Raw genomic sequence first — 14863 nt, forward strand, 5'->3', positions numbered from 1 at the left:
TGCCTTTGAGGCAATCAAAGATGCAGGAATTACATCTGCAGTCCCACCACAGTCTCCCGAAAGTTGGGCCCTTGGTGGTGTGGCGCCTGCACGAGGACATTCCGTGCAGGGTACCAAAACTAGAAACACATCTGACTTCCAAAATGCCCCAAAACAAAAAAAACCCGCCAGGAAGAGCCAGAGGACATCCAGGCTGTGGATGAGGAGGACAGACCAGCTGACATACAGAAGCAGACACTGGGGTATATCCCCATAAACTGCCATCCACGCTGGTCAGCCGCTGAGCTCTCCTTTGTTGACCTGACCAGAATTGTCTCACACAGAAAGGCAGATATTGCATATTTAAAACAATGTGAGCAAAACCTGGTCCCTGCCAGACGTTTTAAGGCGTTTATCAAAAAGAGGCAGAGGATGCAGAGAGACAACTAAGTCCAAAGAAGATTTTTCATGTTATGTTGTTAGTTTTCTTAAGTTCATTGTTATGATTACAGCATCTGCGCATTGGTGTGTTCACACTTCATTAGTATTACTATAAGAAAAACAAAAGAAAGAAGTAGTAAGTTTAAACAAAAATTTTTAAAAAAAAAAAAAAAACAACAAACAAAAAAACAAACAAAAAAAACCTCCACATGGACTCTGACTTGACGTGGCGTGGGGGCTTGCGTGCCTCGGATGCACTGAGGCCAGACCAGAGTCCACAACTTACCTTTAAATACACTTACCTACCTCTTATGCGTTAATACCAACCAAACAGTCCACGACTTACCTTCAAAATACTTACCTACCTCTTATACCTTAACGCCTACCTCATCTCTCATGGGTGTCAAGATTTTTCGAAAAAGTCACTCCATGGGTGGTACGAATAGACTCCAAATGACCTGAAACGTGCTCCTAAATACTTTCTGCGTGCTCGATTTCGGCCCCCAACACTTGCTGAAATTTTCATCCCATTCATTTCCAATGGGGAGGACATTTTGCTCTATAACTCGGGAACCAAAAGTCGTAGAGACTCGGGAGTGGGTGGCGTCAGACCTAATTCGGGGGCTCTGAACGCGCCCGTCTTGGACCCATGTCTCTACGACCTTCCGTTGCCGAGATACAGCCATTTCAAAAACAGGAAGTGACGTATCTCAGGACCGGAAGCTCGCACATGCTGGTGGGTGGCACTGTTGGAAAGGCCGTGCCTGAATTAGTGGGGATGGAGCTTGGTTCCAAGTCTCTATGACCTCCCTATCAAAAGTTATTCACGTTTGTCCCGTTTTGTCCAGCGAGACAAACCTCGTTTAACCCCCATACCTACCGTAACCCTAGCTCTAACCCTAGCCCTAACCCTACCCCTACCCTAACTCGGGAACCAAAAGTCGTAGAGACTCGGGAGTGGGTGGCGTCAGACCTAATTCGGGGGCTCTGAACGCGCCAGTCTTGGACCCATGTCTCTACGACCTTCCGTTGCCGAGATACGGCCATTTCAAAATCCGGAAGTGACGTATCTCAGGACCGGAAGCTCGCACATGCTGGTGGGTGGCACTGTTGGAAAGGCCGTGCCTGAATTAGTGGGGATGGAGCTTGGTTCCAAGTCTCTATGACCTCCCTATCAAAAGTTATTCACGTTTGTCCCGTTTTGTCCAGCGAGACAAACCTCGTTTAACCCCCATACCTACCGTAACCCTAGCTCTAACCCTAGCCCTAACCCTACCCCTACCCTAACTCGGGAACCAAAAGTCGTAGAGACTCGGGAGTGGGTGGCGTCAGACCTAATTCGGGGGCTCTGAACGCGCCCGTCTTGGACCCATGTCTCTACGACCTTCCGTTGCCGAGATACAGCCATTTCAAAAACAGGAAGTGACGTATCTCAGGACCGGAAGCTCGCACATGCTGGTGGGTGGCACTGTTGGAAAGGCCGTGCCTGAATTAGTGGGGATGGAGCTTGGTTCCAAGTCTCTATGACCTCCCTATCAAAAGTTATTCACGTTTGTCCCGTTTTGTCCAGCGAGACAAACCTCGTTTAACCCCCATACCTACCGTAACCCTAGCTCTAACCCTAGCCCTAACCCTACCCCTACCCTAACTCGGGAACCAAAAGTCGTAGAGACTCGGGAGTGGGTGGCGTCAGACCTAATTCGGGGGCTCTGAACGCGCCAGTCTTGGACCCATGTCTCTACGACCTTCCGTTGCCGAGATACGGCCATTTCAAAATCCGGAAGTGACGTATCTCAGGACCGGAAGCTCGCACATGCTGGTGGGTGGCACTGTTGGAAAGGCCGTGCCTGAATTAGTGGGGATGGAGCTTGGTTCCAAGTCTCTATGACCTCCCTATCAAAAGTTATTCACGTTTGTCCCGTTTTGTCCAGCGAGACAAACCTCGTTTAACCCCCATACCTACCGTAACCCTAGCTCTAACCCTAGCCCTAACCCTACCCCTACCCTAACTCGGGAACCAAAAGTCGTAGAGACTCGGGAGTGGGTGGCGTCAGACCTAATTCGGGGGCTCTGAACGCGCCCGTCTTGGACCCATGTCTCTACGACCTTCCGTTGCCGAGATACAGCCATTTCAAAAACAGGAAGTGACGTATCTCAGGACCGGAAGCTCGCACATGCTGGTGGGTGGCACTGTTGGAAAGGCCGTGCCTGAATTAGTGGGGATGGAGCTTGGTTCCAAGTCTCTATGACCTCCCTATCAAAAGTTATTCACGTTTGTCCCGTTTTGTCCAGCGAGACAAACCTCGTTTAACCCCCATACCTACCGTAACCCTAGCTCTAACCCTAGCCCTAACCCTACCCCTACCCTAACTCGGGAACCAAAAGTCGTAGAGACTCGGGAGTGGGTGGCGTCAGACCTAATTCGGGGGCTCTGAACGCGCCAGTCTTGGACCCATGTCTCTACGACCTTCCGTTGCCGAGATACGGCCATTTCAAAATCCGGAAGTGACGTATCTCAGGACCCGAAGCTCGCACATGCTCGTGGGTGGTACTGTTGGAAAGGCCGTGCCTGAATTAGTGGGGATGGAGCTTGGTTCTAAGTCTCTATGACCTCCCTATCAAAAGTTATTCACGTTTGTCCCGTTTTGTCCAGTGAGACAAACCTCGTTTTACCCCCATACCTAACCCTAACCCTAACCCCTAACTCTAACCCTAACCCTAACCCAGGGGGCTTTTCCCTTTCCAGGAACCTTTGACAGAGCCAGGGATCTTGTCACCCGGGCTGGCCTGGACCCTCTTAATTGCCTTCGGCTGGGGCTGGAAGAGATCAAGTTACGTTGGGTCCCCCACCTGAAAATGTGGCAAGGGAAGCGGGTACGATTCAGCTGGGACAAGAGGTCTTATGTAGAGCTTTTCGTGACGGAAACTGGCCCCCCGATGGTCTCTCGCCTGGCAGTCATCCGCTCCCACATCCTCCACCAGGTGGAACGGAGAGGACTCTGTTTTCCCAGTAAGCTGGACCGCTACAGGGAGCAGGGCATGCCGTGGCTGGAAAAGTGTCTTGTGGGGCTGCCCAATAAGATGGTCCATGGGGAGAAATTAGAGACGCTCACGTTCCTTTCATGCATTGGCATCATCGAAAATGGAGACTACGTGGACTACGTGGCACCACGCGAGCTCACACTGGACCTGCCTTTGAGGCAATCAAAGATGCAGGAATTACATCTGCAGTCCCACCACAGTCTCCCGAAAGTTGGGCCCTTGGTGGTGTGGCGCCTGCACGAGGACATTCCGTGCAGGGTACCAAAACTAGAAACACATCTGACTTCCAAAATGCCCCAAAACAAAAAAAACCCGCCAGGAAGAGCCAGAGGACATCCAGGCTGTGGATGAGGAGGACAGACCAGCTGACATACAGAAGCAGACACTGGGGTATATCCCCATAAACTGCCATCCACGCTGGTCAGCCGCTGAGCTCTCCTTTGTTGACCTGACCAGAATTGTCTCACACAGAAAGGCAGATATTGCATATTTAAAACAATGTGAGCAAAACCTGGTCCCTGCCAGACGTTTTAAGGCGTTTATCAAAAAGAGGCAGAGGATGCAGAGAGACAACTAAGTCCAAAGAAGATTTTTCATGTTATGTTGTTAGTTTTCTTAAGTTCATTGTTATGATTACAGCATCTGCGCATTGGTGTGTTCACACTTCATTAGTATTACTATAAGAAAAACAAAAGAAAGAAGTAGTAAGTTTAAACAAAAATTTTTTAAAAAAAAAAAAAAACAACAAACAAAAAAACAAACAAAAAAAACCTCCACATGGACTCTGACTTGACGTGGCGTGGGGGCTTGCGTGCCTCGGATGCACTGAGGCCAGACCAGAGTCCACAACTTACCTTTAAATACACTTACCTACCTCTTATGCGTTAATACCAACCAAACAGTCCACGACTTACCTTCAAAATACTTACCTACCTCTTATACCTTAACGCCTACCTCATCTCTCATGGGTGTCAAGATTTTTCGAAAAAGTCACTCCATGGGTGGTACGAATAGACTCCAAATGACCTGAAACGTGCTCCTAAATACTTTCTGCGTGCTCGATTTCGGCCCCCAACACTTGCTGAAATTTTCATCCCATTCATTTCCAATGGGGAGGACATTTTGCTCTATAACTCGGGAACCAAAAGTCGTAGAGACTCGGGAGTGGGTGGCGTCAGACCTAATTCGGGGGCTCTGAACGCGCCCGTCTTGGACCCATGTCTCTACGACCTTCCGTTGCCGAGATACAGCCATTTCAAAAACAGGAAGTGACGTATCTCAGGACCGGAAGCTCGCACATGCTGGTGGGTGGCACTGTTGGAAAGGCCGTGCCTGAATTAGTGGGGATGGAGCTTGGTTCCAAGTCTCTATGACCTCCCTATCAAAAGTTATTCACGTTTGTCCCGTTTTGTCCAGCGAGACAAACCTCGTTTAACCCCCATACCTACCGTAACCCTAGCTCTAACCCTAGCCCTAACCCTACCCCTACCCTAACTCGGGAACCAAAAGTCGTAGAGACTCGGGAGTGGGTGGCGTCAGACCTAATTCGGGGGCTCTGAACGCGCCCGTCTTGGACCCATGTCTCTACGACCTTCCGTTGCCGAGATACAGCCATTTCAAAAACAGGAAGTGACGTATCTCAGGACCGGAAGCTCGCACATGCTGGTGGGTGGCACTGTTGGAAAGGCCGTGCCTGAATTAGTGGGGATGGAGCTTGGTTCCAAGTCTCTATGACCTCCCTATCAAAAGTTATTCACGTTTGTCCCGTTTTGTCCAGCGAGACAAACCTCGTTTAACCCCCATACCTACCGTAACCCTAGCTCTAACCCTAGCCCTAACCCTACCCCTACCCTAACTCGGGAACCAAAAGTCGTAGAGACTCGGGAGTGGGTGGCGTCAGACCTAATTCGGGGGCTCTGAACGCGCCCGTCTTGGACCCATGTCTCTACGACCTTCCGTTGCCGAGATACAGCCATTTCAAAAACAGGAAGTGACGTATCTCAGGACCGGAAGCTCGCACATGCTGGTGGGTGGCACTGTTGGAAAGGCCGTGCCTGAATTAGTGGGGATGGAGCTTGGTTCCAAGTCTCTATGACCTCCCTATCAAAAGTTATTCACGTTTGTCCCGTTTTGTCCAGCGAGACAAACCTCGTTTAACCCCCATACCTACCGTAACCCTAGCTCTAACCCTAGCCCTAACCCTACCCCTACCCTAACTCGGGAACCAAAAGTCGTAGAGACTCGGGAGTGGGTGGCGTCAGACCTAATTCGGGGGCTCTGAACGCGCCCGTCTTGGACCCATGTCTCTACGACCTTCCGTTGCCGAGATACAGCCATTTCAAAAACAGGAAGTGACGTATCTCAGGACCGGAAGCTCGCACATGCTGGTGGGTGGCACTGTTGGAAAGGCCGTGCCTGAATTAGTGGGGATGGAGCTTGGTTCCAAGTCTCTATGACCTCCCTATCAAAAGTTATTCACGTTTGTCCCGTTTTGTCCAGCGAGACAAACCTCGTTTAACCCCCATACCTACCGTAACCCTAGCTCTAACCCTAGCCCTAACCCTACCCCTACCCTAACTCGGGAACCAAAAGTCGTAGAGACTCGGGAGTGGGTGGCGTCAGACCTAATTCGGGGGCTCTGAACGCGCCAGTCTTGGACCCATGTCTCTACGACCTTCCGTTGCCGAGATACGGCCATTTCAAAATCCGGAAGTGACGTATCTCAGGACCCGAAGCTCGCACATGCTCGTGGGTGGTACTGTTGGAAAGGCCGTGCCTGAATTAGTGGGGATGGAGCTTGGTTCTAAGTCTCTATGACCTCCCTATCAAAAGTTATTCACGTTTGTCCCGTTTTGTCCAGTGAGACAAACCTCGTTTTACCCCCATACCTAACCCTAACCCTAACCCCTAACTCTAACCCTAACCCTAACCCAGGGGGCTTTTCCCTTTCCAGGAACCTTTGACAGAGCCAGGGATCTTGTCACCCGGGCTGGCCTGGACCCTCTTAATTGCCTTCGGCTGGGGCTGGAAGAGATCAAGTTACGTTGGGTCCCCCACCTGAAAATGTGGCAAGGGAAGCGGGTACGATTCAGCTGGGACAAGAGGTCTTATGTAGAGCTTTTCGTGACGGAAACTGGCCCCCCGATGGTCTCTCGCCTGGCAGTCATCCGCTCCCACATCCTCCACCAGGTGGAACGGAGAGGACTCTGTTTTCCCAGTAAGCTGGACCGCTACAGGGAGCAGGGCATGCCGTGGCTGGAAAAGTGTCTTGTGGGGCTGCCCAATAAGATGGTCCATGGGGAGAAATTAGAGACGCTCACGTTCCTTTCATGCATTGGCATCATCGAAAATGGAGACTACGTGGACTACGTGGCACCACGCGAGCTCACACTGGACCTGCCTTTGAGGCAATCAAAGATGCAGGAATTACATCTGCAGTCCCACCACAGTCTCCCGAAAGTTGGGCCCTTGGTGGTGTGGCGCCTGCACGAGGACATTCCGTGCAGGGTACCAAAACTAGAAACACATCTGACTTCCAAAATGCCCCAAAACAAAAAAAACCCGCCAGGAAGAGCCAGAGGACATCCAGGCTGTGGATGAGGAGGACAGACCAGCTGACATACAGAAGCAGACACTGGGGTATATCCCCATAAACTGCCATCCACGCTGGTCAGCCGCTGAGCTCTCCTTTGTTGACCTGACCAGAATTGTCTCACACAGAAAGGCAGATATTGCATATTTAAAACAATGTGAGCAAAACCTGGTCCCTGCCAGACGTTTTAAGGCGTTTATCAAAAAGAGGCAGAGGATGCAGAGAGACAACTAAGTCCAAAGAAGATTTTTCATGTTATGTTGTTAGTTTTCTTAAGTTCATTGTTATGATTACAGCATCTGCGCATTGGTGTGTTCACACTTCATTAGTATTACTATAAGAAAAACAAAAGAAAGAAGTAGTAAGTTTAAACAAAAATTTTTAAAAAAAAAAAAAAAACAACAAACAAAAAAACAAACAAAAAAAACCTCCACATGGACTCTGACTTGACGTGGCGTGGGGGCTTGCGTGCCTCGGATGCACTGAGGCCAGACCAGAGTCCACAACTTACCTTTAAATACACTTACCTACCTCTTATGCGTTAATACCAACCAAACAGTCCACGACTTACCTTCAAAATACTTACCTACCTCTTATACCTTAACGCCTACCTCATCTCTCATGGGTGTCAAGATTTTTCGAAAAAGTCACTCCATGGGTGGTACGAATAGACTCCAAATGACCTGAAACGTGCTCCTAAATACTTTCTGCGTGCTCGATTTCGGCCCCCAACACTTGCTGAAATTTTCATCCCATTCATTTCCAATGGGGAGGACATTTTGCTCTATAACTCGGGAACCAAAAGTCGTAGAGACTCGGGAGTGGGTGGCGTCAGACCTAATTCGGGGGCTCTGAACGCGCCCGTCTTGGACCCATGTCTCTACGACCTTCCGTTGCCGAGATACAGCCATTTCAAAAACAGGAAGTGACGTATCTCAGGACCGGAAGCTCGCACATGCTGGTGGGTGGCACTGTTGGAAAGGCCGTGCCTGAATTAGTGGGGATGGAGCTTGGTTCCAAGTCTCTATGACCTCCCTATCAAAAGTTATTCACGTTTGTCCCGTTTTGTCCAGCGAGACAAACCTCGTTTAACCCCCATACCTACCGTAACCCTAGCTCTAACCCTAGCCCTAACCCTACCCCTACCCTAACTCGGGAACCAAAAGTCGTAGAGACTCGGGAGTGGGTGGCGTCAGACCTAATTCGGGGGCTCTGAACGCGCCAGTCTTGGACCCATGTCTCTACGACCTTCCGTTGCCGAGATACGGCCATTTCAAAATCCGGAAGTGACGTATCTCAGGACCGGAAGCTCGCACATGCTGGTGGGTGGCACTGTTGGAAAGGCCGTGCCTGAATTAGTGGGGATGGAGCTTGGTTCCAAGTCTCTATGACCTCCCTATCAAAAGTTATTCACGTTTGTCCCGTTTTGTCCAGCGAGACAAACCTCGTTTAACCCCCATACCTACCGTAACCCTAGCTCTAACCCTAGCCCTAACCCTACCCCTACCCTAACTCGGGAACCAAAAGTCGTAGAGACTCGGGAGTGGGTGGCGTCAGACCTAATTCGGGGGCTCTGAACGCGCCCGTCTTGGACCCATGTCTCTACGACCTTCCGTTGCCGAGATACAGCCATTTCAAAAACAGGAAGTGACGTATCTCAGGACCGGAAGCTCGCACATGCTGGTGGGTGGCACTGTTGGAAAGGCCGTGCCTGAATTAGTGGGGATGGAGCTTGGTTCCAAGTCTCTATGACCTCCCTATCAAAAGTTATTCACGTTTGTCCCGTTTTGTCCAGCGAGACAAACCTCGTTTAACCCCCATACCTACCGTAACCCTAGCTCTAACCCTAGCCCTAACCCTACCCCTACCCTAACTCGGGAACCAAAAGTCGTAGAGACTCGGGAGTGGGTGGCGTCAGACCTAATTCGGGGGCTCTGAACGCGCCAGTCTTGGACCCATGTCTCTACGACCTTCCGTTGCCGAGATACGGCCATTTCAAAATCCGGAAGTGACGTATCTCAGGACCGGAAGCTCGCACATGCTGGTGGGTGGCACTGTTGGAAAGGCCGTGCCTGAATTAGTGGGGATGGAGCTTGGTTCCAAGTCTCTATGACCTCCCTATCAAAAGTTATTCACGTTTGTCCCGTTTTGTCCAGCGAGACAAACCTCGTTTAACCCCCATACCTACCGTAACCCTAGCTCTAACCCTAGCCCTAACCCTACCCCTACCCTAACTCGGGAACCAAAAGTCGTAGAGACTCGGGAGTGGGTGGCGTCAGACCTAATTCGGGGGCTCTGAACGCGCCCGTCTTGGACCCATGTCTCTACGACCTTCCGTTGCCGAGATACAGCCATTTCAAAAACAGGAAGTGACGTATCTCAGGACCGGAAGCTCGCACATGCTGGTGGGTGGCACTGTTGGAAAGGCCGTGCCTGAATTAGTGGGGATGGAGCTTGGTTCCAAGTCTCTATGACCTCCCTATCAAAAGTTATTCACGTTTGTCCCGTTTTGTCCAGCGAGACAAACCTCGTTTAACCCCCATACCTACCGTAACCCTAGCTCTAACCCTAGCCCTAACCCTACCCCTACCCTAACTCGGGAACCAAAAGTCGTAGAGACTCGGGAGTGGGTGGCGTCAGACCTAATTCGGGGGCTCTGAACGCGCCAGTCTTGGACCCATGTCTCTACGACCTTCCGTTGCCGAGATACGGCCATTTCAAAATCCGGAAGTGACGTATCTCAGGACCCGAAGCTCGCACATGCTCGTGGGTGGTACTGTTGGAAAGGCCGTGCCTGAATTAGTGGGGATGGAGCTTGGTTCTAAGTCTCTATGACCTCCCTATCAAAAGTTATTCACGTTTGTCCCGTTTTGTCCAGTGAGACAAACCTCGTTTTACCCCCATACCTAACCCTAACCCTAACCCCTAACTCTAACCCTAACCCTAACCCAGGGGGCTTTTCCCTTTCCAGGAACCTTTGACAGAGCCAGGGATCTTGTCACCCGGGCTGGCCTGGACCCTCTTAATTGCCTTCGGCTGGGGCTGGAAGAGATCAAGTTACGTTGGGTCCCCCACCTGAAAATGTGGCAAGGGAAGCGGGTACGATTCAGCTGGGACAAGAGGTCTTATGTAGAGCTTTTCGTGACGGAAACTGGCCCCCCGATGGTCTCTCGCCTGGCAGTCATCCGCTCCCACATCCTCCACCAGGTGGAACGGAGAGGACTCTGTTTTCCCAGTAAGCTGGACCGCTACAGGGAGCAGGGCATGCCGTGGCTGGAAAAGTGTCTTGTGGGGCTGCCCAATAAGATGGTCCATGGGGAGAAATTAGAGACGCTCACGTTCCTTTCATGCATTGGCATCATCGAAAATGGAGACTACGTGGACTACGTGGCACCACGCGAGCTCACACTGGACCTGCCTTTGAGGCAATCAAAGATGCAGGAATTACATCTGCAGTCCCACCACAGTCTCCCGAAAGTTGGGCCCTTGGTGGTGTGGCGCCTGCACGAGGACATTCCGTGCAGGGTACCAAAACTAGAAACACATCTGACTTCCAAAATGCCCCAAAACAAAAAAAACCCGCCAGGAAGAGCCAGAGGACATCCAGGCTGTGGATGAGGAGGACAGACCAGCTGACATACAGAAGCAGACACTGGGGTATATCCCCATAAACTGCCATCCACGCTGGTCAGCCGCTGAGCTCTCCTTTGTTGACCTGACCAGAATTGTCTCACACAGAAAGGCAGATATTGCATATTTAAAACAATGTGAGCAAAACCTGGTCCCTGCCAGACGTTTTAAGGCGTTTATCAAAAAGAGGCAGAGGATGCAGAGAGACAACTAAGTCCAAAGAAGATTTTTCATGTTATGTTGTTAGTTTTCTTAAGTTCATTGTTATGATTACAGCATCTGCGCATTGGTGTGTTCACACTTCATTAGTATTACTATAAGAAAAACAAAAGAAAGAAGTAGTAAGTTTAAACAAAAATTTTTTAAAAAAAAAAAAAAACAACAAACAAAAAAACAAACAAAAAAAACCTCCACATGGACTCTGACTTGACGTGGCGTGGGGGCTTGCGTGCCTCGGATGCACTGAGGCCAGACCAGAGTCCACAACTTACCTTTAAATACACTTACCTACCTCTTATGCGTTAATACCAACCAAACAGTCCACGACTTACCTTCAAAATACTTACCTACCTCTTATACCTTAACGCCTACCTCATCTCTCATGGGTGTCAAGATTTTTCGAAAAAGTCACTCCATGGGTGGTACGAATAGACTCCAAATGACCTGAAACGTGCTCCTAAATACTTTCTGCGTGCTCGATTTCGGCCCCCAACACTTGCTGAAATTTTCATCCCATTCATTTCCAATGGGGAGGACATTTTGCTCTATAACTCGGGAACCAAAAGTCGTAGAGACTCGGGAGTGGGTGGCGTCAGACCTAATTCGGGGGCTCTGAACGCGCCCGTCTTGGACCCATGTCTCTACGACCTTCCGTTGCCGAGATACAGCCATTTCAAAAACAGGAAGTGACGTATCTCAGGACCGGAAGCTCGCACATGCTGGTGGGTGGCACTGTTGGAAAGGCCGTGCCTGAATTAGTGGGGATGGAGCTTGGTTCCAAGTCTCTATGACCTCCCTATCAAAAGTTATTCACGTTTGTCCCGTTTTGTCCAGCGAGACAAACCTCGTTTAACCCCCATACCTACCGTAACCCTAGCTCTAACCCTAGCCCTAACCCTACCCCTACCCTAACTCGGGAACCAAAAGTCGTAGAGACTCGGGAGTGGGTGGCGTCAGACCTAATTCGGGGGCTCTGAACGCGCCCGTCTTGGACCCATGTCTCTACGACCTTCCGTTGCCGAGATACAGCCATTTCAAAAACAGGAAGTGACGTATCTCAGGACCGGAAGCTCGCACATGCTGGTGGGTGGCACTGTTGGAAAGGCCGTGCCTGAATTAGTGGGGATGGAGCTTGGTTCCAAGTCTCTATGACCTCCCTATCAAAAGTTATTCACGTTTGTCCCGTTTTGTCCAGCGAGACAAACCTCGTTTAACCCCCATACCTACCGTAACCCTAGCTCTAACCCTAGCCCTAACCCTACCCCTACCCTAACTCGGGAACCAAAAGTCGTAGAGACTCGGGAGTGGGTGGCGTCAGACCTAATTCGGGGGCTCTGAACGCGCCCGTCTTGGACCCATGTCTCTACGACCTTCCGTTGCCGAGATACAGCCATTTCAAAAACAGGAAGTGACGTATCTCAGGACCGGAAGCTCGCACATGCTGGTGGGTGGCACTGTTGGAAAGGCCGTGCCTGAATTAGTGGGGATGGAGCTTGGTTCCAAGTCTCTATGACCTCCCTATCAAAAGTTATTCACGTTTGTCCCGTTTTGTCCAGCGAGACAAACCTCGTTTAACCCCCATACCTACCGTAACCCTAGCTCTAACCCTAGCCCTAACCCTACCCCTACCCTAACTCGGGAACCAAAAGTCGTAGAGACTCGGGAGTGGGTGGCGTCAGACCTAATTCGGGGGCTCTGAACGCGCCCGTCTTGGACCCATGTCTCTACGACCTTCCGTTGCCGAGATACAGCCATTTCAAAAACAGGAAGTGACGTATCTCAGGACCGGAAGCTCGCACATGCTGGTGGGTGGCACTGTTGGAAAGGCCGTGCCTGAATTAGTGGGGATGGAGCTTGGTTCCAAGTCTCTATGACCTCCCTATCAAAAGTTATTCACGTTTGTCCCGTTTTGTCCAGCGAGACAAACCTCGTTTAACCCCCATACCTACCGTAACCCTAGCTCTAACCCTAGCCCTAACCCTACCCCTACCCTAACTCGGGAACCAAAAGTCGTAGAGACTCGGGAGTGGGTGGCGTCAGACCTAATTCGGGGGCTCTGAACGCGCCAGTCTTGGACCCATGTCTCTACGACCTTCCGTTGCCGAGATACGGCCATTTCAAAATCCGGAAGTGACGTATCTCAGGACCCGAAGCTCGCACATGCTCGTGGGTGGTACTGTTGGAAAGGCCGTGCCTGAATTAGTGGGGATGGAGCTTGGTTCTAAGTCTCTATGACCTCCCTATCAAAAGTTATTCACGTTTGTCCCGTTTTGTCCAGTGAGATAAACCTCGTTTTACCCCCATACCTAACCCTAACCCTAACCCCTAACTCTAACCCTAACCCTAACCCAGGGGGCTTTTCCCTTTCCAGGAACCTTTGACAGAGCCAGGGATCTTGTCACCCGGGCTGGCCTGGACCCTCTTAATTGCCTTCGGCTGGGGCTGGAAGAGATCAAGTTACGTTGGGTCCCCCACCTGAAAATGTGGCAAGGGAAGCGGGTACGATTCAGCTGGGACAAGAGGTCTTATGTAGAGCTTTTCGTGACGGAAACTGGCCCCCCGATGGTCTCTCGCCTGGCAGTCATCCGCTCCCACATCCTCCACCAGGTGGAACGGAGAGGACTCTGTTTTCCCAGTAAGCTGGACCGCTACAGGGAGCAGGGCATGCCGTGGCTGGAAAAGTGTCTTGTGGGGCTGCCCAATAAGATGGTCCATGGGGAGAAATTAGAGACGCTCACGTTCCTTTCATGCATTGGCATCATCGAAAATGGAGACTACGTGGACTACGTGGCACCACGCGAGCTCACACTGGACCTGCCTTTGAGGCAATCAAAGATGCAGGAATTACATCTGCAGTCCCACCACAGTCTCCCGAAAGTTGGGCCCTTGGTGGTGTGGCGCCTGCACGAGGACATTCCGTGCAGGGTACCAAAACTAGAAACACATCTGACTTCCAAAATGCCCCAAAACAAAAAAAACCCGCCAGGAAGAGCCAGAGGACATCCAGGCTGTGGATGAGGAGGACAGACCAGCTGACATACAGAAGCAGACACTGGGGTATATCCCCATAAACTGCCATCCACGCTGGTCAGCCGCTGAGCTCTCCTTTGTTGACCTGACCAGAATTGTCTCACACAGAAAGGCAGATATTGCATATTTAAAACAATGTGAGCAAAACCTGGTCCCTGCCAGACGTTTTAAGGCGTTTATCAAAAAGAGGCAGAGGATGCAGAGAGACAACTAAGTCCAAAGAAGATTTTTCATGTTATGTTGTTAGTTTTCTTAAGTTCATTGTTATGATTACAGCATCTGCGCATTGGTGTGTTCACACTTCATTAGTATTACTATAAGAAAAACAAAAGAAAGAAGTAGTAAGTTTAAACAAAAATTTTTAAAAAAAAAAAAAAAAAACAACAAACAAAAAAACAAACAAAAAAAACCTCCACATGGACTCTGACTTGACGTGGCGTGGGGGCTTGCGTGCCTCGGATGCACTGAGGCCAGACCAAAGAGTCCACAACTTACCTTTAAATACACTTACCTACCTCTTATGCGTTAATACCAACCAAACAGTCCACGACTTACCTTCAAAATACTTACCTACCTCTTATACCTTAACGCCTACCTCATCTCTCATGGGTGTCAAGATTTTTCGAAAAAGTCACTCCATGGGTGGTACGAATAGACTCCAAATGACCTGAAACGTGCTCCTAAATACTTTCTGCGTGCTCGATTTCGGCCCCCAACACTTGCTGAAATTTTCATCCCATTCATTTCCAATGGGGAGGACATTTTGCTCTATAACTCGGGAACCAAAAGTCGTAGAGACTCGGGAGTGGGTGGCGTCAGACCTAATTCGGGGGCTCTGAACGCGCCCGTCTTGGACCCATGTCTCTACGACCTTCCGTTGCCGAGATACAGCCATTTCAAAAACAGGAAGTGACGTATCTCAGGACCGGA

Source organism: Thunnus maccoyii, chromosome 17 (genome assembly GCF_910596095.1).
Source record: "Thunnus maccoyii chromosome 17, fThuMac1.1, whole genome shotgun sequence".
Taxonomy (NCBI): Eukaryota; Metazoa; Chordata; class Actinopteri; order Scombriformes; family Scombridae; genus Thunnus; species Thunnus maccoyii.